We start from the raw sequence: 26935 nt of genomic DNA, 5'->3' as shown, positions 1-26935 counted from the left end.
GTCCCGTCTGAAATGGAAGTCATTACAGCAAGTGTCTCATCACTAGAGTTGATATTTTATCCTTGCTTCAACTGTAAAACAGTCTTGCAGTGTTTAGCTTGTAAAAAATGACCACAGAAGCTAAAATATGACATTAATTATGATAACATTGTTGTTGTTGTTTTTTAAACCTTTTCTATCACCGTGGACAGCTTATTCAAGTACCATCTGGCATGCATGTTCCTTTGTTGCTCATCATTCATCACCGAAAATGATTTTCTTTTTCAATTCTTATGACTGTACTGATTGTATTGAATAAAATCCACATCTAGCATAACCAATTAATGCTGCAAAGTGCTCCAGTGGCGCAATTGGTCAGCGCGCGAAACTTATAAGACAGTATCTGTTGAGCAATGCCAAGGTTGTGAGGTCAAGCCTCACCTGGAGCATCTTTGTATACTATTTTTTTTCCTTTTCTTATGTCATTAGTCATTGATTATAAACTGCTACCTTAATATTTAATATGATATTACAAAGGATGGAAGAAAGAAAGAAAACACACAAACATGATTGTGCATTTAAGTTGTCAGCACACATCTGCTTTGGTTCAAATGCACTGCATATCTTCCTTCAGTCAGCCAACAAAACAGCAATGGAAAAGATTAACATACTGTTGGTAAAGCAGTTGCATCAAATTGATTTTCTGCAATATAGCATGATAATCCATACTGACAGCTCTGGATAGTACCAGCACATTTCTTGCTGGACTTGGTAATGCATAGAACACAGTAAACAGCTTCACTTTTTCCTCAAAAATAAATAATTGACTATTAAAAACCTAACAGTCTTAAATAAGAACATCAGTAAGCACCACTGGCATAATGGATAAGTCACTGCCCTCCTAAGCCAGGGGTTCCAAGTCCCATATGGGGTGGAAGTCATTACAGCAAGTGTCTCATCACTAGAGTTGATATTTTATCCTTGCTTCAACTGTAAAACAGTCTTGCAGTGTTTAGCTTGTAAAAAATGACCACAGAAGCTAAAATATGACATTAATTATGATAACATTGTTGTTGTTGTTTTTTAAACCTTTTCTATCACCGTGGACAGCTTATTCAAGTGCCATCTGGCATGCATGTTCCTTTGTTGCTCATCATTCATCACAAAAAAATATTTTCTTTTTCAATTCTTATGACTGTACTGATTGTATTGAATAAAATCCACATCTAGCATAACCAATTAATGCTGCAAAGTGCTCCAGTGGCGCAATTGGTCAGCGCGCAGTACTTATAAGACAGTATCTGTTGAGCAATGCCGAGGTTGTGAGTTCACGCCTCACCTGGAGCATCTTTGTACACTGTTTTTTTTCTATTCTTATGTCATTAGTCATTGATTATAAACTGCTACCTTAATATTTAATATGATATTACAAAGGATGGAAGAAAGAAAGAAAATACTCAAACATGATTGTGCATTTAAGTTGTCAGCACACATCTGCTTTGGTTCAAATGCACTGCATATCTTCCTTCAGTCAGCCAACAAAACAGCAATGGAAAAGATTAACATACTGTTGGTAAAGCAGTTGCATCAAATTGATTTTCTGCAATATAGCATGATAATCCATACTGACAGCTCTGGATAGTACCAGCACATTTCTTGCTGGACTTGGTAATGCAAAGAACACAGTAAACAGCTTCATTTTTTCCTCAAAAATAAATAATTGACTATTAAAAACCTAACAGTCTTAAATAAGAACATCAGTAAGCACCACTGGCATAATGGATAAGTCACTGCCCTCCTAAGCCAGGGGTTCCAAGTCCCATATGGGGTGGAAGTCATTACAGCAAGTGTCTCATCACTAGAGTTGATATTTTATCCTTGCTTCAACTGTAAAACAGTCTTGCAGGGTTTAGCTTGTAAAAAATGACCACAGAAGCTAAAATATGACATTAATTATGATAACATTGTTGTTGTTGTTTTTTAAACCTTTTCTATCACCGTGGACAGCTTATTCAAGTGCCATCTGGCATGTATGTTCCTTTGTTGCTCATCATTCATCACCAAAAATGATTTTCTTTTTCAATTCTTATGACTGTACTGATTGTATTGAATAAAATCCACATCTAGCATAACCAATTAATGCTGCAAAGTGCTCCAGTGGCGCAATTGGTCAGCGTGCAGTACTAATAAGACAGTATCTGTTGAGCAATGCCGAGGTTGTGAGTTCAAGCCTCACCTGGAGCATCTTTGTGTATTGTTTTTTTTTTCCTTTTCTTATGTCATTAGTCATTGATTATAAACTGCTACCTTAATATTTAATATGATATTACAAAGGATGGAAGAAAGAAAGAAAAAACACAAACATGATTGTGCATTTAAGTTGTCAGCACACATCTGCTTTGGTTCAAATGCACTGCATATCTTCCTTCAGTCAGCCAACAAAACAGCAATGGAAAAGATTAACATACTGTTGGTAAAGCAGTTGCATCAAATTGATTTTCTGCAATATAGCATGATAATCCATACTGACAGCTCTGGATAGTACCAGCACATTTCTTGCTGGACTTGGTAATGCAAAGAACACGGTAAACAGCTTCACTTTTTTTCAAAAATAAATAATTGACTATTAAAAACCTATCAATCTTAAATAAAGACATCAGTAAGCACCACTGGCATAATGGATAAGGCACTGTTCTCCTAAGCCAGTGGTTGTGGGTTTAAGTCCCGTCTGAAATGGAAGTCATTACAGCAAGTGTCTCATCACTAGAGTTGATATTTTATCCTTGCTTCAACTGTAAAACAGTCTTGCAGTGTTTAGCTTGTAAAAAATGACCACAGAAGCTAAAATATGACATTAATTATGATAACATTGTTGTTGTTGTTTTTTAAACCTTTTCTATCACCGTGGACAGCTTATTCAAGTGCCATCTGGCATGCATGTTCCTTTGTTGCTCATCATTCATCACCGAAAATGATTTTCTTTTTCAATTCTTATGACTGTACTGATTGTATTGAATAAAATCCACATCTAGCATAACCAATTAATGCTGCAAAGTGCTCCAGTGGTGCAATTGGTCAGCGCGCAGTACTTATAAGACAGTATCTGTTGAGCAATGGTGAGGTAGTGAGTTCAAGCCTCCCCTGGAATATCTTTGTGTTCTGTTTTTTTTTTCCTTTTCTTATGTCATTAGTCATTGATTATAAACTGCTACCTTAATATTTAATATGATATTACAAAGGATGGAAGAAAGAAAGAAAAAACACAAACATGATTGTGCATTTAAGTTGTCAGCACACATCTGCTTTGGTTCAAATGCACTGCATATCTTCCTTCAGTCAGCCAACAAAACAGCAATGGAAAAGATTAACATACTGTTGGTAAAGCAGTTGCATCAAATTGATTTTCTGCAATATAGCATGATAATCCATACTGACAGCTCTGGATAGTACCAGCACATTTCTTGCTGGACTTGGTAATGCATAGAACACAGTAAACAGCTTCACTTTTTCCTCAAAAATAAATAATTGACTATTAAAAACCTAACAGTCTTAAATAAGAACATCAGTAAGCACCACTGGCATAATGGATAAGTCACTGCCCTCCTAAGCCAGGGGTTCCAAGTCCCATATGGGGTGGAAGTCATTACAGCAAGTGTCTCATCACTAGAGTTGATATTTTATCCTTGCTTCAACTGTAAAACAGTCTTGCAGTGTTTAGCTTGTAAAAAATGACCACAGAAGCTAAAATATGACATTAATTATGATAACATTGTTGTTGTTGTTTTTTAAACCTTTTCTATCACCGTGGACAGCTTATTCAAGTGCCATCTGGCATGCATGTTCCTTTGTTGCTCATCATTCATCACCAAAAATGATTTTCTTTTTCAATTCTTATGACTGTACTGATTGTATTGAATAAAATCCACATCTAGCATAACCAATTAATGCTGCAAAGTGCTCCAGTGGCGCAATTGGTCAGCGCGCAGTACTTATGAAACAGTATCTGTTGAGCAATGCCGAGGATGTGAGTTCAAGCCTCACCTGGAGCATCTTTGTACACTGTTTTTTTTTCCTTTTCTTATGTCATTAGTCATTGATTATAAACTGCTACCTTAATATTTAATATGATATTACAAAGGATGGAAGAAAGAAAGAAAAAACTCAAACATGATTGTGAATTTAAGTTGTCAGCACACATCTGCTTTGGTTCAAATGCACTGCATATCTTCCTTCAGTCAGCTAACAAAACAGCAATGGAAAAGATTAACATACTGTTGGTAAAGCAGTTGCATCAAATTGATTTTCTGCAATATAGCATGATTATCCATACTGACAGCTCTGGATAGTACCAGCACATTTCTTGCTGGACTTGGTAATGCAAAGAACACAGTAAACAGCTTCACTTTTTTTCAAAAATAAATAATTGACTATTAAAAACCTAACAGTCTTAAATTAGGACATCAGTGAGCACCACTGGCATAATGGATAAGGCACTGTACTCCTAAGCCAGTGGTTGTGGGTTTAAGTCCCATCTAAGTTGGAAGTCATTACAGCAAGTGTCTCATCACTAGAGTTGATATTTTATCCTTGCTTCAACTGTAAAACAGTCTTGCAGTGTTTAGCTTGTAAAAAATGACCACAGAAGCTAAAAAATGACATTAATTAGGATAACATTGTTGTTGTTGTTGTTGTTTTTTAAACCTTTTCTATCACAGTGGACAGCTTATTCAAGTGCCATCTGGCATGCATGTTCCTTTGTTGCTCATCATTCATCACCAAAAATGATTTTCTTTTTCAATTCTTATGACTGTACTGATTGTATTGAATAAAATCCACATCTAGCATAACCAATTAATGCTGCAAAGTGCTCCAGTGGCGCAATTGGTCAGCGCGTGGTACTTATAAGACAGTATCTGTTGAGCAATGTCGAGGTTGTGAGTTCAAGCCTCACCTGGAGCATCTTTGTACACTGTTTTTTTTCTTTTCTTATGTCATTAGTCATTGATTATAAATTGCTAACTTAATATTTAATATGATATTACAAAGGATGGAAGAAAGAAAGAAAATACTCAAACATGATTGTGCATTTAAGTTGTCAGCACACATCTGCTTTGGTTCAAATGCACTGCATATCTTCCTTCAGTCAGCCAACAAAACAGCAATGGAAAAGATTAACATACTGTTGGTAAAGCAGTTGCATCAAATTGATTTTCTGCAATATAGCATGATAATCCATACTGACAGCTCTGGATAGTACCAGCACATTTCTTGCTGGACTTGGTAATGCAAAGAACACAGTAAACAGATTCATTTTTTCCTCAAAAATAAATAATTGACTATTAAAAACCTAACAGTCTTAAATAAGAACATCAGTAAGCACCACTGGCATAATGGATAAGTCACTGCCCTCCTAAGCCAGGGGTTCCAAGTCCCATATGGGGTGGAAGTCATTACAGCAAGTGTCTCATCACTAGAGTTGATATTTTATCCTTGCTTCAACTGTAAAACAGTCTTGCAGGGTTTAGCTTGTAAAAAATGACCGCAGAAGCTAAAATATGACATTAATTATGATAACATTGTTGTTGTTGTTTTTTAAACCTTTTCTATCACCGTGGACAGCTTATTCAAGTGCCATCTGGCATGTATGTTCCTTTGTTGCTCATCATTCATCACCAAAAATGATTTTCTTTTTCAATTCTTATTACTGTACTGATTGTATTGAATAAAATCCACATCTAGCATAACCAACTAATGCTGCAAAGTGCTCCAGTGGCGCAATTGGTCAGCGTGCAGTACTAATAAGACAGTATCTGTTGAGCAATGCCGAGGTTGTGAGTTCAAGCCTCACCTGGAGCATCTTTGTATATTGTTTTTTTTTTCCTTTTCTTATGTCATTAGTCATTGATTATAAACTGCTACCTTAATATTTAATATGATATTACAAAGGATGGAAGAAAGAAAGAAAAAACACAAACATGATTGTGCATTTAAGTTGTCAGCACACATCTGCTTTGGTTCAAATGCACTGCATATCTTCCTTCAGTCAGCCAACAAAACAGCAATGGAAAAGATTAACATACTGTTGGTAAAGCAGTTGCATCAAATTGATTTTCTGCAATATAGCATGATAATCCATACTGACAGCTCTGGAAAGTACCAGCACATTTCTTGCTGGACTTGGTAATGCAAAGAACACGGTAAACAGCTTCACTTTTTTTCAAAAATAAATAATTGACTATTAAAAACCTATCAATCTTAAATAAAGACATCAGTAAGCACCACTGGCATAATGGATAAGGCACTGTTCTCCTAAGCCAGTGGTTGTGGGTTTAAGTCCCGTCTGAAATGGAAGTCATTACAGCAAGTGTCTCATCACTAGAGTTGATATTTTATCCTTGCTTCAACTGTAAAACAGTCTTGCAGTGTTTAGCTTGTAAAAAATGACCACAGAAGCTAAAATATGACATTAATTATGATAACATTGTTGTTGTTGTTTTTTAAACCTTTTCTATCACCGTGGACAGCTTATTCAAGTACCATCTGGCATGCATGTTCCTTTGTTGCTCATCATTCATCACCGAAAATGATTTTCTTTTTCAATTCTTATGACTGTACTGATTGTATTGAATAAAATCCACATCTAGCATAACCAATTAATGCTGCAAAGTGCTCCAGTGGCGCAATTGGTCAGCGCGCGAAACTTATAAGACAGTATCTGTTGAGCAATGCCAAGGTTGTGAGGTCAAGCCTCACCTGGAGCATCTTTGTATACTATTTTTTTTCCTTTTCTTATGTCATTAGTCATTGATTATAAACTGCTACCTTAATATTTAATATGATATTACAAAGGATGGAAGAAAGAAAGAAAACACACAAACATGATTGTGCATTTAAGTTGTCAGCACACATCTGCTTTGGTTCAAATGCACTGCATATCTTCCTTCAGTCAGCCAACAAAACAGCAATGGAAAAGATTAACATACTGTTGGTAAAGCAGTTGCATCAAATTGATTTTCTGCAATATAGCATGATAATCCATACTGACAGCTCTGGATAGTACCAGCACATTTCTTGCTGGACTTGGTAATGCAAAGAACACAGTAAACAGCTTCACTTTTTTTCAAAAAATAATAATTGACTATTAAAAACCTATCAGTCTTAAATAAGGACATCAGTAAGCACCACTGGCATAATGGATAAGGCACTGTTCTCCTAAGCCAGTGGTTGTGGGTTTAAGTCCCGTCTGAGTTGGAAGTCATTACAGCAAGTGTCTCATCACTAGAGTTGATATTTTATCCTTGCTTCAACTGTAAAACAGTCTTGCAGTGTTTAGCTTGTAAAAAATGACCACAGAAGCTAAAATATGACATTTATTATGATAACATTGTTGTTGTTGTTTTTTAAACCTTTTCTATCACCGTGGACAGCTTATTCAAGTGCCATCTGGCATGCATGTTCCTTTGTTGCTCATCATTCATCACCAAAAATGATTTTCTTTTTCAATTCTTATGAATGTACTGATTGTATTGAATAAAATCCACATCTAGCATAACCAATTAATGCTGCAAAGTGCTCCAGTGGCGCAATTGGTCAGCGCGCGAAACTTATAAGACAGTATCTGTTGAGCAATGCTGAGGTTGTGAGTTCAAACCTCACCTGGAGCATCTTTGTATACTATTTTTTTTCCTTTTCTTATGTCATAAGTCGTTGATTATAAACTGCTACCTTAATATTTAATATGATATTACAAAGGATGGAAGAAAGAAAGAAAAAACACAAACATGATTGTGCATTTAAGTTGTCAGCACACATCTGCTTTGGTTCAAATGCACTACATATCTTCCTTCAGTCAGCCAACAAAACAGCAATGGAAAAGATTAACATACTGTTGGTAAAGCAGTTGCATCAAATTGATTTTCTGCAATATAGCATAATAATCCATACTGACAGCTCTGGATAGTACCAGCACATTTCTTGCTGGACTTGGTAATGCAAAGAACACAGTAAACAGCTTCACTTTTTTTCAAAAATAAATAATTGACTATTAAAAACCTATCAGTCTTAAATAAGGACATCAGTAAGCAACACTGGCATAATGGATAAGGCACTGTTCTCCTAAGCCAGTGGTTGTAAGTTTAAGTCCCATCTGAGTTGGAAGTCATTACAGCAAGTGTCTCATCACTAGAGTTGATATTTTATCCTTGCTTCAACTGTAAAACAGTCTTGCAGTGTTTAGCTTGTAAAAAATGACCACAGAAGCTAAAATATGACATTAATTATGATAACATTGTTGTTGTTGTTGCTTTTTAAACCTTTTCTATCACAGTGGACAGCTTATTCTAATGCAATCTGGCATGCATGTTCCTTTGTTGCTCATCATTCATCACCAAAAATGATTTTATTTTTTTTCAATTCTTATGACTGTACTGATTGTATTAAATAAAATCCACATCTAGCATAACCAATCAATGCTGCAAAGTGCTCCAGTGGCGCAATTGGTCAGCGTTTGGTACTTATAAGACAGTATCTGTTGAGCAATGCCGAGGTTGTGAGTTCAAGCCTCACCTGGAGCATCTTTGTATACTATTTTTTTCCTTTTCTTATGTCATTAGTCATTGATTATAAACTGCTACCTTAATATTTAATATGATATTACAAAGGATGGAAGAAAGAAAGAAAAAACACAGTGCATTTAAGTTGTCAGCACACATCTGCTTTGGTTCAAATGCACTGCATATCTTCCTTCAGTCAGCCAACAAAACAGCAATGGAAAAGATTAACATACTGTTGGTAAAGCAGTTGCATCAAAATGATTTTCTGCAATATAGCATGATAATCCATACTGACAGCTCTGGATAGTACCAGTACATTTCTTGCTGGACTTGGTAATGCAAAGAACACAGTAAACAGCTTCATATTTTTTCAAAAAATAAATAATTGACTATTAAAAACCTATCAGTCTTAAATAAGGACATCAGTAAGCACCACTGGCATAATGGATAAGGCACTGTTCTCCTATGCCAGTGGTTGTGGGTTTAAGTCCCGTCTGAGTTGGAAGTCATTACAGCAAGTGTCTCATCACTAGAGTAGATATTTTATCCTTGCTTCAACTGTAAAACAGTCTTGCAGTGTTTAGCTTGTAAAAAATTACCACAGAAGCTAAAATATGACATTAATTATGATAACATTGTTGTTGTTGTTGTTTTTTAAACCTTTTCTATCACAGTGGACAGCTTATTCAAGTGCCATCTGGCATGCATGTTCCTTTGTTGCTCACCATTCATCACCAAAAATGATTTTTTTTTCCAATTCTTATGACTGTACTGATTGTATTAAATAAAATCCACATCTAGCATAACCAGTCAATGCTGCAAAGTGCTCCAGTGGCGCAATTGGTCAGCGCGTGGTACTTATAAGACAGTATCTGTTGAGCAATGCCGAGGTTGTGAGTTCAAGCCTCACCTGGAGCATCTTTGTATACTGTTTTTTTCCTTTTCTTATGTCATTAGTCATTGATTATAAACTGCTACCTTAATATTTAATATGATATTACAAAGGATGGAAGAAAGAAAGAAAGAAAAAACACAAACATGATAGTGCATTTAAGTTGTCAGCACACATCTGCTTTGGTTCAAATGCACTGCATATCTTCCTTCAGTCAGCCAACAAAACAGCAATGGAAAAGATTAACATACTGTTGGTAAAGCAGTTGCATCAAATTGATTTTCTGCAATATAGCATGATAATCCATACTGACAGCTCTGGATAATACCAGCACATTTCTTGCTGGACTTGGTAATGCAAAGAACACAGTAAACAGCTTCATATTTTTTCAAAAAATAAATAATTGACTATTAAAAACCTATCAGTCTTAAATAAGGACATCAGTAAGCACCACTGGAATAATGAATAAGGCACTGTTCTCCTAAGCCAGTGGTTGTGGGTTTAAGTCCCATCTGAGTTGGAAGTCATTACAGAAAGTGTCTCATCACTAGAGTTGATATTTTATCCTTGCTTCAACTGTAAAACAGTCTTGCAGTGTTTAGCTTGTAAAAAATGACCACAGAAGCTAAAATATGACATTAATTATGATAACATTGTTGTTGTTGTTTTTTAAACCTTTTCTATCACCGTGGACAGCTTATTCAAGTACCATCTGGCATGCATGTTCCTTTGTTGCTCATCATTCATCACCGAAAATGATTTTCTTTTTCAATTCTTATGACTGTACTGATTGTATTGAATAAAATCCACATCTAGCATAACCAATTAATGCTGCAAAGTGCTCCAGTGGCGCAATTGGTCAGCGCGCGAAACTTATAAGACAGTATCTGTTGAGCAATGCCAAGGTTGTGAAGTCAAGCCTCACCTGGAGCATCTTTGTATACTATTTTTTTTCCTTTTCTTATGTCATTAGTCATTGATTATAAACTGCTACCTTAATATTTAATATGATATTACAAAGGATGGAAGAAAGAAAGAAAACACACAAACATGATTGTGCATTTAAGTTGTCAGCACACATCTGCTTTGGTTCAAATGCACTGCATATCTTCCTTCAGTCAGCCAACAAAACAGCAATGGAAAAGATTAACATACTGTTGGTAAAGCAGTTGCATCAAATTGATTTTCTGCAATATAGCATGATAATCCATACTGACAGCTCTGGATAGTACCAGCACATTTCTTGCTGGACTTGGTAATGCAAAGAACACAGTAAACAGCTTCACTTTTTTTCAAAAAATAATAATTGACTATTAAAAACCTATCAGTCTTAAATAAGGACATCAGTAAGCACCACTGGCATAATGGATAAGGCACTGTTCTCCTAAGCCAGTGGTTGTGGGTTTAAGTCCCGTCTGAGTTGGAAGTCATTACAGCAAGTGTCTCATCACTAGAGTTGATATTTTATCCTTGCTTCAACTGTAAAACAGTCTTGCAGTGTTTAGCTTGTAAAAAATGACCACAGAAGCTAAAATATGACATTTATTATGATAACATTGTTGTTGTTGTTTTTTAAACCTTTTCTATCACCGTGGACAGCTTATTCAAGTGCCATCTGGCATGCATGTTCCTTTGTTGCTCATCATTCATCACCAAAAATGATTTTCTTTTTCAATTCTTATGAATGTACTGATTGTATTGAATAAAATCCACATCTAGCATAACCAATTAATGCTGCAAAGTGCTCCAGTGGCGCAATTGGTCAGCGCGCGAAACTTATAAGACAGTATCTGTTGAGCAATGCTGAGGTTGTGAGTTCAAACCTCACCTGGAGCATCTTTGTATACTATTTTTTTTCCTTTTCTTATGTCATAAGTCGTTGATTATAAACTGCTACCTTAATATTTAATATGATATTACAAAGGATGGAAGAAAGAAAGAAAAAACACAAACATGATTGTGCATTTAAGTTGTCAGCACACATCTGCTTTGGTTCAAATGCACTACATATCTTCCTTCAGTCAGCCAACAAAACAGCAATGGAAAAGATTAACATACTGTTGGTAAAGCAGTTGCATCAAATTGATTTTCTGCAATATAGCATAATAATCCATACTGACAGCTCTGGATAGTACCAGCACATTTCTTGCTGGACTTGGTAATGCAAAGAACACAGTAAACAGCTTCACTTTTTTTCAAAAATAAATAATTGACTATTAAAAACCTATCAGTCTTAAATAAGGACATCAGTAAGCAACACTGGCATAATGGATAAGGCACTGTTCTCCTAAGCCAGTGGTTGTAAGTTTAAGTCCCATCTGAGTTGGAAGTCATTACAGCAAGTGTCTCATCACTAGAGTTGATATTTTATCCTTGCTTCAACTGTAAAACAGTCTTGCAGTGTTTAGCTTGTAAAAAATGACCACAGAAGCTAAAATATGACATTAATTATGATAACATTGTTGTTGTTGTTGCTTTTTAAACCTTTTCTATCACAGTGGACAGCTTATTCTAATGCAATCTGGCATGCATGTTCCTTTGTTGCTCATCATTCATCACCAAAAATGATTTTATTTTTTTTCAATTCTTATGACTGTACTGATTGTATTAAATAAAATCCACATCTAGCATAACCAATCAATGCTGCAAAGTGCTCCAGTGGCGCAATTGGTCAGCGTTTGGTACTTATAAGACAGTATCTGTTGAGCAATGCCGAGGTTGTGAGTTCAAGCCTCACCTGGAGCATCTTTGTATACTATTTTTTTCCTTTTCTTATGTCATTAGTCATTGATTATAAACTGCTACCTTAATATTTAATATGATATTACAAAGGATGGAAGAAAGAAAGAAAAAACACAGTGCATTTAAGTTGTCAGCACACATCTGCTTTGGTTCAAATGCACTGCATATCTTCCTTCAGTCAGCCAACAAAACAGCAATGGAAAAGATTAACATACTGTTGGTAAAGCAGTTGCATCAAAATGATTTTCTGCAATATAGCATGATAATCCATACTGACAGCTCTGGATAGTACCAGTACATTTCTTGCTGGACTTGGTAATGCAAAGAACACAGTAAACAGCTTCATATTTTTTCAAAAAATAAATAATTGACTATTAAAAACCTATCAGTCTTAAATAAGGACATCAGTAAGCACCACTGGCATAATGGATAAGGCACTGTTCTCCTATGCCAGTGGTTGTGGGTTTAAGTCCCGTCTGAGTTGGAAGTCATTACAGCAAGTGTCTCATCACTAGAGTTGATATTTTATCCTTGCTTCAACTGTAAAACAGTCTTGCAGTGTTTAGCTTGTAAAAAATTACCACAGAAGCTAAAATATGACATTAATTATGATAACATTGTTGTTGTTGTTGTTTTTTAAACCTTTTCTATCACAGTGGACAGCTTATTCAAGTGCCATCTGGCATGCATGTTCCTTTGTTGCTCACCATTCATCACCAAAAATGATTTTCTTTTCCAATTCTTATGACTGTACTGATTGTATTAAATAAAATCCACATCTAGCATAACCAGTCAATGCTGCAAAGTGCTCCAGTGGCGCAATTGGTCAGCGCGTGGTACTTATAAGACAGTATCTGTTGAGCAATGCCGAGGTTGTGAGTTCAAGCCTCACCTGGAGCATCTTTGTATACTGTTTTTTTCCTTTTCTTATGTCATTAGTCATTGATTATAAACTGCTACCTTAATATTTAATATGATATTACAAAGGATGGAAGAAAGAAAGAAAGAAAAAACACAAACATGATAGTGCATTTAAGTTGTCAGCACACATCTGCTTTGGTTCAAATGCACTGCATATCTTCCTTCAGTCAGCCAACAAAACAGCAATGGAAAAGATTAACATACTGTTGGTAAAGCAGTTGCATCAAATTGATTTTCTGCAATATAGCATGATAATCCATACTGACAGCTCTGGATAATACCAGCACATTTCTTGCTGGACTTGGTAATGCAAAGAACACAGTAAACAGCTTCATATTTTTTCAAAAAATAAATAATTGACTATTAAAAACCTATCAGTCTTAAATAAGGACATCAGTAAGCACCACTGGAATAATGAATAAGGCACTGTTCTCCTAAGCCAGTGGTTGTGGGTTTAAGTCCCATCTGAGTTGGAAGTCATTACAGAAAGTGTCTCATCACTAGAGTTGATATTTTATCCTTGCTTCAACTGTAAAACAGTATTGCAGTGTTTAGCTTGTAAAAAGTGACCACAGAAGCTAAAATATGACATTAATTATGATAAAATTGTTGTTGTTGTTTTTTAAACCTTTTCTATCACTGTGGACAGCTTATTCAAGTGCCATCTGGCATGCATGTTCCTTTGTTGCTCATCATTCATCACCAAAAATGATTTTCTTTTTCAATCCTTATGACTGTACTGATTGTATTGAATAAAATCCACATCTAGCATAACCAATTAATGCTGCAAAGAGCTCCAGTGGCACAATTGGTCAGCGCGCGGTACTTATAAGACAGTATCTGTTGAGCAATGCCGAGGTTGTGTGTTCAAGCCTCACCTGGAGCATCTTTGTATACTGTTTTTTTTCCTTTTCTTATGTCATAAGTCATTGATTATAAACTGCTACCTTAATATTTAATATGATATTACAAAGGATGGAAGAAAGAAAGAAAAAACACAAACATGATTGTGCATTTAAGTTGTCAGCACACATCTGCTTTGGTTCAAATGCATTGCATATCTTCCTTCAGTCAGCCAACAAAACAGCAATGGAAAAGATTAACATACTGTTGGTAAAGCAGTTGCATCAAATTGATTTTCTGCAATATAGCATGATAATCCATACTGACAGCTCTGGATAGTACCAGCACATTTCTTGCTGGACTTGGTAATGCAAAGAACACAGTAAACAGCTTCACTTTTTTTCAAAAAATAATAATTGACTATTAAAAACCTATCAGTCTTAAATAAGGACATCAGTAAGCACCACTGGCATAATGGATAAGGCACTGTTCTCCTAAGCCAGTGGTTGTGGGTTTAAGTCCCGTCTGAGTTGGAAGTCATTACAGCAAGTGTCTCATCACTAGAGTTGATATTTTATCCTTGCTTCAACTGTAAAACAGTCTTGCAGTGTTTAGCTTGTAAAAAATGACCACAGAAGCTAAAATATGACATTTATTATGATAACATTGTTGTTGTTTTTTAAACCTTTTCTATCACCGTGGACAGCTTATTCAAGTGCCATCTGGCATGCATGTTCCTTTGTTGCTCATCATTCATCACCAAAAATGATTTTCTTTTTCAATTCTTATGAATGTACTGATTGTATTGAATAAAATCCACATCTAGCATAACCAATTAATGCTGCAAAGTGCTCCAGTGGCGCAATTGGTCAGCGCGCGAAACTTATAAGACAGTATCTGTTGAGCAATGCTGAGGTTGTGAGTTCAAGCCTCACCTGGAGCATCTTTGTATACTGTTTTTTTTCCTTTTCTTATGTCATAAGTCATTGATTATAAACTGCTACCTTAATATTTAATATGATATTACAAAGGATGGAAGAAAGAAAGAAAAAACACAAACATGATTGTGCATTTAAGTTGTCAGCACACATCTGCTTTGGTTCAAATGCACTGCATATCTTCCTTCAGTCAGCCAACAAAACAGCAATGGAAAAGATTAACATACTGTTGGTAAAGCAGTTGCATCAAATTGATTTTCTGCAATATAGCATAATAATCCATACTGACAGCTCTGGATAGTACCAGCACATTTCTTGCTGGACTTGGTAATGCAAAGAACACAGTAAACAGCTTCACTTTTTTTCAAAAATAAATAATTGACTATTAAAAACCTATCAGTCTTAAATAAGGACATCAGTAAGCACCACTGGCATAATGGATAAGGCACTGTTCTCCTAAGCCAGTGGTTGTGGGTTTAAGTCCCGTCTGAGTTGGAAGTCATTACAGCAAGTGTCTCATCACTAGAGTTGATATTTTATCCTTGCTTCAACTGTAAAACAGTCTTGCAGTGTTTAGCTTGTAAAAAAATACCACAGAAGCTAAAATATGACATTAATTATGATAACATTGTTGTTGTTGTTGTTTTTTAAACCTTTTCTATCACAGTGGACAGCTTATTCAAGTGCCATCTGGCATGCATGTTCCTTTGTTGCTCATCATTCATCACCAAAAATGATTTTTTTTTCCATTTCTTATGACTGTACTGATTGTATTAAATAAAATCCACATCTAGCATAACCAGTCAATACTGCAAAGTGCTCCAGTGGCGCAATTGGTCAGCGCGTGGTACTTATAAGACAGTATCTGTTGAGCAATGCCGAGGTTGTGAGTTCAAGCCTCACCTGGAGCATCTTTGTATACTGTTATTTTCCTTTTCTTATGTCATTAGTCATTGATTATAAACTGCTACCTTAATATTTAATATGATATTACAAAGGATGGAAGAAAGAAAGAAAGAAAAAACACAAACATGATAGTGCATTTAAGTTGTCAGCACACATCTGCTTTGGTTCAAATGCACTGCATATCTTCCTTCAGTCAGCCAACAAAACAGCAATGGAAAAGATTAACATACTGTTGGTAAAGCAGTTGCATCAAATTGATTTTCTGCAATATAGCATAATAATCCATACTGACAGCTCTGGATAGTACCAGCACATTTCTTGCTGGACTTGGTAATGCAAAGAACACAGTAAACAGCTTCACTTTTTTTCAAAAATAAATAATTGACTATTAAAAACCTATCAGTCTTAAATAAGGACATCAGTAAGCAACACTGGCATAATGGATAAGGCACTGTTCTCCTAAGCCAGTGGTTGTAAGTTTAAGTCCCGTCTGAGTTGGAAGTCATTACAGCAAGTGTCTCATCACTAGAGTTGATATTTTATCCTTGCTTCAACTGTAAAACAGTCTTGCAGTGTTTAGCTTGTAAGAAATGACCACAGAAGCTAAAATATGACATTAATTATGATAACATTGTTGTTGTTGTTGCTTTTTAAATCTTTTCTATCACAGTGGACAGCTTATTCTAATGCAATCTGGCATGCATGTTCCTTTGTTGCTCATCATTCATCACCAAAAATGATTTTATTTTTTTTCAATTCTTATGACTGTACTGATTGTATTAAATAAAATCCACATCTAGCATAACCAATCAATGCTGCAAAGTGCTCCAGTGGCGCAATTGGTCAGCGCGTGGTACTTATAAGACAGTATCTGTTGAGCAATGCCGAGGTTGTGAGTTCAAGCCCCACCTGGAGCATCTTTGTATACTGTTTTTTTCCTTTTCTTATGTCATTAGTCATTGATTATAAACTGCTACCTTAATATTTAATATGATATTACAAAGGATGGAAGAAAGAAAGAAAAAACACAGTGCATTTAAGTTGTCAGCACACATCTGCTTTGGTTCAAATGCACTGCATATCTTCCTTCAGTCAGCCAACAAAACAGCAATGGAAAAGATTAACATACTGTTGGTAAAGCAGTTGCATCAAATTGATTTTCTGCAATATAGCATGATAATCCATACTGACAGCTCGGGATAGTACCAGCACATTTCTTGCTGGACTTGGTAATGCAAAGAACACAGTAAACAGCTTCATATTTTTTCAAAAAATAAATAATTGACTATTAAAAACCTATCAGTCTTAAATAAGGACATCAGTAAGCACCACTGGCATAATGGATAAGGCACTGTTCTCCTAAGCCAGTGGTTGTGGGTTTAAGTCCCGTCTGAGTTGGAAGTCATTACAGCAAGTGTCTCATCAGTAGAGTTGATATTTTATCCTTGCTTCAACTGTAAAACAGTCTTGCAGTGTTTAGCTTGTAAAAAGTGATCACAGAAGCTAAAATATGACATTAATTATGATAACATTGTTGTTGTTGTTTTTTAAACCTTTTCTATCACTGTGGACAGCTTATTCAAGTGCCATCTGGCATGCATGTTCCTTTGTTGCTCATCATTCATCACCAAAAATGATTTTCTTTTTCAATTCTTATGACTGTACTGATTGTATTGAATAAAATCCACATCTAGCATTACTACTTAATGCTGCAAAGTGCTCCAGTGGCGCAATTGGTCAGCGCGCGGTACTTATAAGACAGTATCTGTTGAGCAATGCCGAGGTTGTGAGTTCAAGCCTCACCTGGAGCATCTTTGTATACTGTTTTTTTTTCCTTTTCTTATGTCATTAGTCATTGATTATAAACTGCTACCTTAATATTTAATATGATATTACAAAGGATGGAAGAAAGAAAGAAAAAACGCAAACATGATTGTGCATTTAAGTTGTCAGCACACATCTGCTTTGGTTCAAATGCACTGCATATCTTCCTTCAGTCAGCAAACAAAACAGCAATGGAAAAGATTAACATGCTGTTGGTAAAGCAGTAGCATCAAATTGATTTTCTGCAATATAGCATGATAATCCATACTGACAGCTCTGGATAGTACCAGCACATTTCTTGCTGGATTGGTAATGCAAAGAACACAGTAAACAGCTTAAATTTTTTTCAAAAATAAATAATTGACTATTAAAAACCTAACAGTCTTAAATAAGGACATCAGTAAGCACCACTGGCATAATGGATAAGGCACTGTTCTCCTAAGCCAGTGGTTGTGGGTTTAAGTCCCGTCTGAGTTGGAAGTCATTACAGCAAGTGTCTCATCAGTAGAGTTGATATTTTATCCTTGCTTCAACTGTAAAACAGTCTTGCAGTGTTTAGCTTGTAAAAAGTGACCACAGAAGCTAAAATATGACATTAATTATGATAACATTGTTGTTGTTGTTGTTGTTGTTTTTTAAACCTTTTCTATCACCGTGGACAGCTTATTCAAGTGCCATCTGGCATGCATGTTCCTTTGTTGCTCATCATTCATCACCAAAAATGATTTTCTTTTTCAATTCTTATGACTGTACTGATTGTATTGAATAAAATCCACATCAAGCATAACCAATTAATGCTGCAAAGAGCTCCAGTGGCGCAATTGGTCAGCGCGCGGTTTTTATAAGACAGTATCTGTTGAGCAATGCCGAGGTTGTGAGTTCAAGCCTCACCTGGAGGTTTTACTGGTTTTTTTCCTTTTCTTATGTCATTAGTCATTGATTATAAACTGCTACCTTAATATTTAATATGATATTACAAAGGATGGAAGAAAGAAAGAAAACACACAAGCATGATTGTGCATTTAAGTTGTCAGCACACATCTGCTTTGGTTCAAATGCACTGCATATCTTCCTTCAGTCAGCCAACAAAACAGCAATGGAAAAGATTAACATACTGTTGGTAAAGCAGTTGCATCAAATTGATTTTCTGCAATATAGCATGATAATCCATACTGACAGCTCTGGATAGTACCAGCACATTTCTTGCTGGACTTGGTAATGCAAAGAACACAGTAAACAGCTTCACTTTTTCCTCAAAAATAAATAATTGACTATTAAAAACCTATCAGTCTTAAATAAGGACATCAGTAAGCACCACTGGCATAATGGATAAGGCACTGTTCTCCTAAGCCAGTGGTTGTGGGTTTAAGTCCCTTCTGAGTTGGAAGTCATTACAGCAAGTGTCTCATCACTAGAGTTGATATTTTATCTTTGCTTCAACTGTAAAACAGTCTTGCAGTGTTTAGCTTGTAAAAAATGACCACATAAGCTAAAATATGACATTTATTATGATAACATTGTTGTTGTTGTTTTTTAAACCTTTTCTATCACCGTGGACAGCTTATTCAAGTGCCATCTGGCATGCATGTTCCTTTGTTGCTCATCATTCATCACTGAAAATGATTTTCTTTTTCAATTCTTATGAATGTACTGATTGTATTGAATAAAATCCACATCTAGCATAACCAATTAATGCTGCAAAATGCTCCAGTGGCGCAATTGGTCAGCGCGCAAAACTTATAAGACAGTATCTGTTGAGCAATGCCAAGGTTGTGAGTTCAAGCCTCACTTGGAGCATCTTTGTGTACTGTTTTTTTTTTCCTTTACTTATGTCATTAGTCATTGATTATAAACTGCTACCTTAATATTTAATATGATATTACAAAGGATGGAAGAAAGAAAGAAAAAACACAAACATGATTGTGCATTTAAGTTGTCAGCACACATCTGCTTTGGTTCAAATGCACTGCATATCTTCCTTCAGTCAGCCAACAAAACAGCAATGGAAAAGATTAACATACTGTTGGTAAAGCAGTTGCATCAAATTGATTTTCTGCAATATAGCATGATAATCCATACTGACAGCTCTGGATAGTACCAGCACATTTCTTGCTGGACTTGGTAATGCAAAGAACACAGTAAACAGCTTCACTTTTTCCTCAAAAATAAATAATTGACTATTAAAAACCTAACAGTCTTAAATAAGACTGGCATAATGGATAAGTCACTGCCCTCCTAAGACAGGGGTCCAAGTTCCATATGGGGTGGAAGTCATTACAGCAAGTGTCTCATCACTAGAATTGATATTTTATCCTTGCTTCAACTGTAAAACAGTCTTGCAGTGTTTAGCTTGCAAAAAATGACCACAGAAGCTAAAATATGACATTTATTATGATAACATTGTTGTTGTTTTTTTTAAACATTTTCTATCACCGTGGACATCTTATTTAAGTACCATCTGGCATGCATGTTCCTTTGTTGCTCATCATTCATCACCAAAAATGATTTTCTTTTTCAATTCTTATGACTGTACTGATTGCATTGAATAAAATCCACATCTAGCATAACCAATCAATGTTGCAAAGCGCTCCAGTGGCGCAATTGGTCAGCGCGCGGTACTTATAAGACAGTATCTGTTGAACAATGCCAAGGTTGTGAGTTCAAGCCTCACCTGGAGAATCTTTGTATACTGTTTTTTTTCCTTTTCTTATGTCATTAGTCATTGATTATAAACTGGTAGCCTTAATATTTAATATGATATTACAAAGGATGGAAGAAAGAAATAAAACACACAAACATGATTGTGCATTTAAGTTGTCAGCACACATCTGCTTTGGTTCAAATGCACTGCATATCTTCCTTCAGTCAGCCAACAAAACAGCAATGGAAAAGAATAACATACTGTTGGTAAAGCAGTTGCATCAAATTGATTTTCTGCAATATAGCAAGATAATCCATACTGACAGCTCTGGATAGTACCAGCACATTTCTTGCTGGACTTGGTAATGCAAAGAACACAGTAAACAGCTTCACTTTTTTTAAAAAATAAATAATTGACTATTAAAAACCTAACAGTCTTAAATAAGGACATCAGTAAGCACCACTAAAATAATGGATAAGGCACTGTTCTCCTAAGCCAGTGGTTGTGGGTTTAAGTCCCATCTGAGTTGGAAGTCATTACAGCAAGTGTCTCATCACTAGAGTTGATATTTTATCCTTGCTTCAACTGTAAAACAGTATTGCAGTGTTTAGCTTGTAAAAAGTGACCACAGAAGCTAAAATTTGACATTAATTATGATAAAATTGTTGTTGTTTTTTAAACCTTTTCTATCACAGTGGACAGCTTATTCAAGTGCCATCTGGCATGCATGTTCCTTTGTTGCTCATCATTCATCACCAAAAATGATTTTCTTTTTCAATTCTTATGACTGTACTGATTGTATTGAATAAAATCCACATCTAGCATAACCAATTAATGCTGTAAAGAGCTCCAGTGGCACAATTGGTCAGCGCACGGTACTTATAAGACAGTATCTGTTGAGCAATGCCGAGGTTGTGAGTTCAAGCCTCACCTGGAGCATCTTTGTATACTGTTTTTTTTCCTTTTCTTATGTCATAAGTCATTGATTATAAACTGCTACCTTAATATTTAATATGATATTACAAAGGATGGAAGAAAGAAAGAAAAAACACAAACATGATTGTGCATTTAAGTTGTCAGCACACATCTGCTTTGGTTCAAATGCACTGCATATCTTCCTTCAGTCAGCCAACAAAACAGCAATGGAAAAGATTAACATACTGTTGGTAAAGCAGTTGCATCAAATTGATTTTCTGCAATATAGCATGATAATCCATACTGACAGCTCTGGATAGTACCAGCACATTTCTTGCTGGACTTGGTAATGCAAAGAACACAGTAAACAGCTTCACTTTTTTTCAAAAATAAATAATTGACTATTAAAAACCTATCAGTCTTAAATAAGGACATCAGTAAGCAACACTGGCATAATGGATCAGGCACTGTTCTCCTAAGCCAGTGGTTGTAAGTTTAAGTCCCGTCTGAGTTGGAAGTCATTACAGCAAGTGTCTCATCACTAGAGTTGATATTTTATCCTTGCTTCAACTGTAAAACAGTCTTGCAGTGTTTAGCTTGTAAAAAATGACCACAGAAGCTAAAATATGACATTAATTATGATAACATTGTTGTTGTTGTTGCTTTTTAAACCTTTTCTATCACAGTGGACAGCTTATTCTAATGCAATCTGGCATGCATGTTCCTTTGTTGCTCATCATTCATCACCAAAAATGATTTTATTTTTTTTCAATTCTTATGACTGTACTGATTGTATTAAATAAAATCCACATCTAGCATAACCAATCAATGCTGCAAAGTGCTCCAGTGGCGCAATTGGTCAGCGTGTGGTACTTATAAGACAGTATCTGTTGAGCAATACCGAAGTTGTGAGTTCAAGCCTCACCTGGAGCATCTTTGTATACTGTTTTTTTCCTTTTCGTATGTCATTAGTCATTGATTATAAACTGCTACCTTAATATTTAATATGATATTACAAAGGATGGAAGAAAGAAAGAAAAAACAGTGCATTTAAGTTGTCAGCACACATCTGCTTTGGTTCAAATGCACTGCATATCTTCCTTCAGTCAGCCAACAAAACAGCAATGGAAAAGATTAACATACTGTTGGTAAAGCAGTTGCATCAAATTGATTTTCTGCAATATAGCATGATAATCCATACTGACAGCTCTGGATAGTACCAGCACATTTCTTGCTGGACTTGGTAATGCAAAGAACACAGTAAACAGCTTCATATTTTTTCAAAAAAAATATAATTGACTATTAAAAACCTATCAGTCTTAAATAAGGACATCAGTAAGCACCACTGGCATAATGGATAAGGCACTGTTCTCCTAAGCCAGTGGTTGTGGGTTTAAGTCCCGTCTGAGTTGGAAGTCATTACAGCAAGTGTCTCATCAGTAGAGTTGATATTTTATCCTTGCTTCAACTGTAAAACAGTCTTGCAGTGTTTAGCTTGTAAAAAGTGACCACAGAAGCTAAAATATGACATTAATTATGATAACATTGTTGTTGTTGTTTTTTAAACCTTTTCTATCACCGTGGACAGCTTATTCAAGTGCCATCTGGCATGCATGTTCCTTTGTTGCTCATCATTCATCACCAAAAATGATTTTCTTTTTCAATTCTTATGACTGTACTGATTGTATTGAATAAAATCCATATCTAGCATTACCAATTAATGCTGCAAAGTGCTCCAGTGGCGCAATTGGTCAGCGCGCGGTACTTATAAGACAGTATCTGTTGAGCAATGCCGAGGTTGTGAGTTCAAGCCTCACCTGGAGCATTTTTGTATACTGTTTTTTTTCCTTTTCTTATGTCATTAGTCATTGATTATAAACTTGTAGCCTTAATATTTAATATGATATTACAAAGGATGGAAGAAAGAAATAAAAAACACACAAACATGATTGTGCATTAAGTTGTCAGCACACATCTGCTTTGGTTCAAATGCTCTGCATATATTCCTTCAGTCAGCCAACAAAACAGCAATGGAAAAGAATAACATACTGTTGGTAAAGCAGTTGCATCAAATTGATTTTCTGCAATATAGCATGATAATCCATACTGACAGCTCTGGATAGTACCAGCACATTTCTTGCTGGACTTGGTAAACCAAAGAACACAGTAAACAGCTTCATATTTTTTCAAAAAATAAATAATTGACTATTAAAAACCTATCAGTCTTAAATAAGGACATCAGTAAGCACCACTGGCATAATGGATAAGGCACTGTTCTCCTAAGCCAGTGGTTGTGGGTTTAAGTCCCGTCTGAGTTGGAAGTCATTACAGCAAGTGTCTCATCAGTAGAGTTGATATTTTATCCTTGCTTCAACTGTAAAACAGTCTTGCAGTGTTTAGCTTGTAAAAAGTGACCACAGAAGCTAAAATATGACATTAATTATGATAACATTGTTGTTGTTGTTGTTGTTGTTGTTGTTGTTTTTTAAACCTTTTCTATCACCGTGGACAGCTTATTCAAGTGCCATCTGGCATGCATGTTCCTTTGTTGCTCATCATTCATCACCAAAAATGATTTTCTTTTTCAATTCTTATGACTGTACTGATTGTATTGAATAAAATCCACATCTAGCATAACCAATTAATGCTGCAAAGAGCTCCAGTGGCGCAATTGGTCAGCGCGCGGTACTTATAAGACAGTATCTGTTGAGCAATGCCGAGGTTGTGAGTTCAAGCCTCACCTGGAGCATCTTTGTATACTGTTTTTTTTCCTTTTCTTATGTCATTAGTCATTGATTATAAACTGCTACCTTAATATTTAATATGATATTACAAAGGATGGAAGAAAGAAAGAAAACACACAAACATGATTGTGCATTTAAGTTGTCAGCACACATCTGCTTTGGTTCAAATGCACTGCATATCTTCCTTCAGTCAGCCAACAAAACAGCAATGGAAAAGATTAACATACTGTTGGTAAAGCAGTTGCATCAAATTGATTTTCTGCAATATAGCATGATAATCCATACTGACAGCTCTGGATAGTACCAGCACATTTCTTGCTGGACTTGGTAATGCAAAGAACACAGTAAACAGCTTCACTTTTTTTCAAAAATAAATAATTGACTATTAAAAACCTATCAGTCTTAAATAAGGACATCAGTAAGCAACACTGGCATAATGGATCAGGCACTGTTCTCCTAAGCCAGTGGTTGTAAGTTTAAGTCCCGTCTGAGTTGGAAGTCATTACAGCAAGTGTCTCATCACTAGAGTTGATATTTTATCCTTGCTTCAACTGTAAAACAGTCTTGCAGTGTTTAGCTTGTAAAAAATGACCACAGAAGCTAAAATATGACATTAATTATGATAACATTGTTGTTGTTGTTGCTTTTTAAACCTTTTCTATCACAGTGGACAGCTTATTCTAATGCAATCTGGCATGCATGTTCCTTTGTTGCTCATCATTCATCACCAAAAATGATTTTATTTTTTTTCAATTCTTATGACTGTACTGATTGTATTAAATAAAATCCACATCTAGCATAACCAATCAATGCTGCAAAGTGCTCCAGTGGCGCAATTGGTCAGCGTGTGGTACTTATAAGACAGTATCTGTTGAGCAATACCGAGGTTGTAAGTTCAAGCCTCACCTGGAGCATCTTTGTATACTGTTTTTTTCCTTTTCGTATGTCATTAGTCATTGATTATAAACTGCTACCTTAATATTTAATATGATATTACAAAGGATGGAAGAAAGAAAGAAAAAACACAGTGCATTTAAGTTGTCAGCACACATCTGCTTTGGTTCAAATGCACTGCATATCTTCCTTCAGTCAGCCAACAAAACAGCAATGGAAAAGATTAACATACTGTTGGTAAAGCAGTTGCATCAAATTGATTTTCTGCAATATAGCATGATAATCCATACTGACTGCTCTGGATAGTACCAGCACATTTCTTGCTGGACTTGGTAATGCAAAGAACACAGTAAACAGCTTCATATTTTTTCAAAAAATAAATAATTGACTATTAAAAACCTATCAGTCTTAAATAAGGACATCAGTAAGCACCACTGGCATAATGGATAAGGCACTGTTCTCCTAAGCCAGTGGTTGTGGGTTTAAGTCCCGTCTGAGTTGGAAGTCATTACAGCAAGTGTCTCATCAGTAGAGTTGATATTTTATCCTTGCTTCAACTGTAAAACAGTCTTGCAGTGTTTAGCTTGTAAAAAGTGACCACAGAAGCTAAAATATGACATTAATTATGATAACATTGTTGTTGTTGTTTTTTAAACCTTTTCTATCACCGTGGACAGCTTATTCAAGTGCCATCTGGCATGCATGTTCCTTTGTTGCTCATCATTCATCACCAAAAATGATTTTCTTTTTCAATTCTTATGACTGTACTGATTGTATTGAATAAAATCCATATCTAGCATTACCAATTAATGCTGCAAAGTGCTCCAGTGGCGCAATTGGTCAGCGCGCGGTACTTATAAGACAGTATCTGTTGAGCAATGCCGAGGTTGTGAGTTCTAGCCTCACCTGGAGCATTTTTGTATACTGTTTGTTTTCCTTTTCTTATGTCATTAGTCATTGATTATAAACTTGTAGCCTTAATATTTAATATGATATTACAAAGGATGGAAGAAAGAAATAAAAAACACACAAACATGATTGTGCATTAAGTTGTCAGCACACATCTGCTTTGGTTCAAATGCACTGCATATATTCCTTCAGTCAGCCAACAAAACAGCAATGGAAAAGAATAACATACTGTTGGTAAAGCAGTTGCATCAAATTGATTTTCTGCAATATAGCATGATAATCCATACTGACAGCTCTGGATAGTACCAGCACATTTCTTGCTGGACTTGGTAAACCAAAGAACACAGTAAACAGCTTCATATTTTTTCAAAAAATAAATAATTGACTATTAAAAACCTATCAGTCTTAAATAAGGACATCAGTAAGCACCACTGGCATAATGGATAAGGCACTGTTCTCCTAAGCCAGTGGTTGTGGGTTTAAGTCCCGTCTGAGTTGGAAGTCATTACAGCAAGTGTCTCATCAGTAGAGTTGATATTTTATCCTTGCTTCAACTGTAAAACAGTCTTGCAGTGTTTTGCTTGTAAAAAGTGACCACAGAAGCTAAAATATGACATTAATTATGATAACATTGTTGTTGTTGTTGTTGTTGTTGTTTTTTAAACCTTTTCTATCACCGTGGACAGCTTATTCAAGTGCCATCTGGCATGCATGTTCCTTTGTTGCTCATCATTCATCACCAAAAATGATTTTCTTTTTCAATTCTTATGACTGTACTGATTGTATTGAATAAAATCCACATCTAGCATAACCAATTAATGCTGCAAAGAGCTCCAGTGGCGCAATTGGTCAGCGCGCGGTACTTATAAGACAGTATCTGTTGAGCAATGCCGAGGTTGTGAGTTCAAGCCTCACCTGGAGCATCTTTGTATACTGTTTTTTTTCCTTTTCTTATGTCATTAGTCATTGATTATAAACTGCTACCTTAATATTTAATATGATATTACAAAGGATGGAAGAAAGAAAGAAAACACACAAACATGATTGTGCATTTAAGTTGTCAGCACACATCTGCTTTGGTTCAAATGCACTGCATATCTTCCTTCAGTCAGCCAACAAAACAGAAATGGAAAAGATTAACATACTGTTGGTAAAGCAGTTGCATCAAATTGATTTTCTGCAATATAGCATGATAATCCATACTGACAGCTCTGGATACTACCAGCACATTTCTT

The 26935-nt window shown here is 35.6% G+C and overlaps 16 non-coding genes across 16 annotated transcripts; all 16 read left to right on the top strand.

Moving 5' to 3' along the window:
• Positions 1-2130: 2130 nt before the first annotated feature.
• Positions 2131-2223, top strand: TRNAI-AAU (transfer RNA isoleucine (anticodon AAU)). The gene is given in 2 exon segments: positions 2131-2168; positions 2188-2223. It is a non-coding gene; the product is annotated as a tRNA-Ile (tRNA).
• A 1712-nt stretch (positions 2224-3935) lies between these two features.
• On the top strand, positions 3936-4028 carry TRNAI-UAU (transfer RNA isoleucine (anticodon UAU)). Its single transcript is given in 2 exon segments — positions 3936-3973; positions 3993-4028. It is a non-coding gene; the product is annotated as a tRNA-Ile (tRNA).
• Positions 4029-4845: 817 nt separating this feature from the next.
• Positions 4846-4938, top strand: TRNAI-UAU (transfer RNA isoleucine (anticodon UAU)). Its single transcript is given in 2 exon segments — positions 4846-4883; positions 4903-4938. It is a non-coding gene; the product is annotated as a tRNA-Ile (tRNA).
• An 804-nt stretch (positions 4939-5742) lies between these two features.
• Positions 5743-5835, top strand: TRNAI-AAU (transfer RNA isoleucine (anticodon AAU)). Its single transcript is given in 2 exon segments — positions 5743-5780; positions 5800-5835. It is a non-coding gene; the product is annotated as a tRNA-Ile (tRNA).
• Positions 5836-8459: 2624 nt separating this feature from the next.
• On the top strand, positions 8460-8552 carry TRNAI-UAU (transfer RNA isoleucine (anticodon UAU)). The gene is given in 2 exon segments: positions 8460-8497; positions 8517-8552. It is a non-coding gene; the product is annotated as a tRNA-Ile (tRNA).
• An 804-nt stretch (positions 8553-9356) lies between these two features.
• On the top strand, positions 9357-9449 carry TRNAI-UAU (transfer RNA isoleucine (anticodon UAU)). Its single transcript is given in 2 exon segments — positions 9357-9394; positions 9414-9449. It is a non-coding gene; the product is annotated as a tRNA-Ile (tRNA).
• Positions 9450-12075: 2626 nt separating this feature from the next.
• On the top strand, positions 12076-12168 carry TRNAI-UAU (transfer RNA isoleucine (anticodon UAU)). Its single transcript is given in 2 exon segments — positions 12076-12113; positions 12133-12168. It is a non-coding gene; the product is annotated as a tRNA-Ile (tRNA).
• Positions 12169-12972: 804 nt separating this feature from the next.
• TRNAI-UAU (transfer RNA isoleucine (anticodon UAU)) lies at positions 12973-13065 on the top strand. The gene is given in 2 exon segments: positions 12973-13010; positions 13030-13065. It is a non-coding gene; the product is annotated as a tRNA-Ile (tRNA).
• A 2620-nt stretch (positions 13066-15685) lies between these two features.
• On the top strand, positions 15686-15778 carry TRNAI-UAU (transfer RNA isoleucine (anticodon UAU)). The gene is given in 2 exon segments: positions 15686-15723; positions 15743-15778. It is a non-coding gene; the product is annotated as a tRNA-Ile (tRNA).
• An 819-nt stretch (positions 15779-16597) lies between these two features.
• On the top strand, positions 16598-16690 carry TRNAI-UAU (transfer RNA isoleucine (anticodon UAU)). The gene is given in 2 exon segments: positions 16598-16635; positions 16655-16690. It is a non-coding gene; the product is annotated as a tRNA-Ile (tRNA).
• An 801-nt stretch (positions 16691-17491) lies between these two features.
• On the top strand, positions 17492-17584 carry TRNAI-UAU (transfer RNA isoleucine (anticodon UAU)). Its single transcript is given in 2 exon segments — positions 17492-17529; positions 17549-17584. It is a non-coding gene; the product is annotated as a tRNA-Ile (tRNA).
• Positions 17585-21084: 3500 nt separating this feature from the next.
• Positions 21085-21177, top strand: TRNAI-UAU (transfer RNA isoleucine (anticodon UAU)). The gene is given in 2 exon segments: positions 21085-21122; positions 21142-21177. It is a non-coding gene; the product is annotated as a tRNA-Ile (tRNA).
• Positions 21178-22885: 1708 nt separating this feature from the next.
• TRNAI-UAU (transfer RNA isoleucine (anticodon UAU)) lies at positions 22886-22978 on the top strand. Its single transcript is given in 2 exon segments — positions 22886-22923; positions 22943-22978. It is a non-coding gene; the product is annotated as a tRNA-Ile (tRNA).
• An 831-nt stretch (positions 22979-23809) lies between these two features.
• Positions 23810-23902, top strand: TRNAI-UAU (transfer RNA isoleucine (anticodon UAU)). The gene is given in 2 exon segments: positions 23810-23847; positions 23867-23902. It is a non-coding gene; the product is annotated as a tRNA-Ile (tRNA).
• A 1710-nt stretch (positions 23903-25612) lies between these two features.
• On the top strand, positions 25613-25705 carry TRNAI-UAU (transfer RNA isoleucine (anticodon UAU)). The gene is given in 2 exon segments: positions 25613-25650; positions 25670-25705. It is a non-coding gene; the product is annotated as a tRNA-Ile (tRNA).
• Positions 25706-26530: 825 nt separating this feature from the next.
• Positions 26531-26623, top strand: TRNAI-UAU (transfer RNA isoleucine (anticodon UAU)). The gene is given in 2 exon segments: positions 26531-26568; positions 26588-26623. It is a non-coding gene; the product is annotated as a tRNA-Ile (tRNA).
• The last annotated feature ends 312 nt before the right edge of the window (positions 26624-26935 follow it).

Source organism: Pseudophryne corroboree, unplaced genomic scaffold (assembly GCF_028390025.1).
Source record: "Pseudophryne corroboree isolate aPseCor3 unplaced genomic scaffold, aPseCor3.hap2 scaffold_2341, whole genome shotgun sequence".
NCBI classification, from domain to species: domain Eukaryota; kingdom Metazoa; phylum Chordata; class Amphibia; order Anura; family Myobatrachidae; genus Pseudophryne; species Pseudophryne corroboree.
Note: the sequence above shows the minus strand (reverse complement) of the source record. Positions and strands in the feature narration are given on the sequence as shown.